Below are 2,289 nucleotides of genomic sequence, written 5' to 3'. Positions count from 1 at the left end.
ATCCTTCAAGAAATTCTCAAGGAAAATTGCCCTGATATTTTAGAACCAAAGGACAAAATGGAAATTGAAAGAATTCACTGATCACCTCTTTAAAAAGATCCCATAAAGAAAACTCCTAGAAATATTATTGCAAATTCCAGAGTTCCCAGGTCCAGGAGAAAATATTACAAGCAGCCAGGAAGAAACAATTTGAGTATTGTGGAAACACAATCAGGATAACACAAGATCTAGCAGCTTCTACATTAAGAGATTGAAGGTCTTGGAATATGATATTCCATAGATCAAAGGAGCTAGGATTGAAGCCAAGAATCACCTACTCAGCAAAACTGAGTATAATATTTCAGCAGAAAATATGGTCATTCAATGAAATAGAGGACTTTCAAGCATTTTTGATGAAAAACCAGAGTTGAATAGAAAATTTGACTTTCAAATATAAGAAGGAAGAGAATTGTGAGAAGGAAAACAGGGAAAAGAAATTATATAAGGAACTTATTAAAATTGAACTATTTATATTCCTACATGTTAAAATGATAATTGTAACTAACTCATGAGACTTTTCTCAGTATAAGGATAGTTTATGGGAATATATATGTGTGTGTGTGTATATATATATGTATGTGTGTATATGTATACATACATACATACATATGTTTATATAGGACAGTATATGTGCATATAAATACATATGTTAGTGTATGTAAAAAAAAAGATACTGGAGTGGTTTGCCATTTCATGGTACCTCATTTGATGAATGAGGAAACTGAGGTAAATAAGATCAAGTGATTTGTTCAGGATCACACAGCTAGGAAGTGTGTGAGACCAGATTTGAAGTCAGGAAGATGAATATTCCTGATTCCAGGCCTAGCATTCTATCCACTGCGCCACTTAGCTGACCCAGACATATTAGGTGTTTAATAAATGTTTCCTTTCTTGTATTTTTATAGGTCAATATTATGTCTATGTCATTGTCAACAACAGTTTTGTCTGTGATGACATTCCAATTCTAGTACAGTTTATTTATTGAATTCTTAGAATATCTTGTATTTTTAGTAGAGATATTTGTTTATTTTTGATGAAGAATAGCAAGATTCTCATATATATTATTAAATTGAATTTTATTCTTCATTGTGAGCTTAGTCATCAACAAACATTTCAATATACAAAGCTAGCTTATAAATAGGTACTCCTAGTTTCTTGCTTATATATTTCTTGATTATGTAGCTATTAAATTTTTGTGTTCTGCAGTGATGTGTTACATGGTTTCCACCATTTCCTTGCAAGATCTACATCCATTAATACATTTTGGATCCATAAGGATGACCTCTCTAAGTTCTGGTGGCTTCTGATTTTATAAATAAATCCTAATGGCATGATTATTTGTTCAATACTTTTATCAACATATGGTGGTAGAGTTATGTATCTGTCTCCCATGGATTGTCCCTTGGTTCCACTTTTGAATCTCACACATCCCATAGGTTTTATTTGGAAGTAAAACAACCTTGGTTATAATTAATAAGGCTCTTATGGTGTATTTATTTACAATCTTCACTGTTATTCTGTGAAGTGATGTCTACTTGTTCCAGAGTATTTCTGCTACTTTTTACTCCATTTCTCCTGTTCCCTGATTACCTGCCCCAGCTCTCTTCCTCCTTTTTTACAGAGAAGTGTTAACATATTTTTAAATTAACTGCCTTGGCTTAATGAGCCATGCGATTTATTGACATCATAAACATTTATTTTGTAACATTTCTAAAACTATTGTTATCCATTTTAGTTTTCCATAGGTGTATATTAATATTGGTTGTTATTGTTATCATAAAAAGAAAAACAGCAATGGAAGACAGCCTAAACATGGCCATTAGCTCAACTGTTTTGGCTGAATTGAATGGCTTTCTTAATGAATAGATGGATTAACCAATCTTTCTTATGCTTGGCAAGCATAATAAAAATCAGCAAAAGTGATTTATTTTTAAATAATATTTTATTTTTCCAACTACATATAAAAACTATTTTTAACATTTGTTGTTTAAAATTTTGAATTCCAATTTTTTTCCCTCCTTGCCATACCCCCTCTGAGACAATAAACAATTTTGTATAGGTTATACTATATACATAAATGTACATGTATATAGATAAATAGATATAGATAGATATATGTGTATGTTGTGTGTATAAAATATGTATGTGTATGTATACATACACACATACCCATATGTATACATATATAGGTTTATACAGTAAGTATAATTAAGTAAAGATAGTAAGTTTATAAAATTTATATAGGTTTAT

Source organism: Petaurus breviceps, unplaced genomic scaffold (assembly GCF_028583685.1).
Source record: "Petaurus breviceps papuanus isolate PSGF00001 unplaced genomic scaffold, PetGlider_PUasm1.0 90977, whole genome shotgun sequence".
NCBI classification, from domain to species: Eukaryota; Metazoa; Chordata; class Mammalia; order Diprotodontia; family Petauridae; genus Petaurus; species Petaurus breviceps.
Note: the sequence above shows the minus strand (reverse complement) of the source record.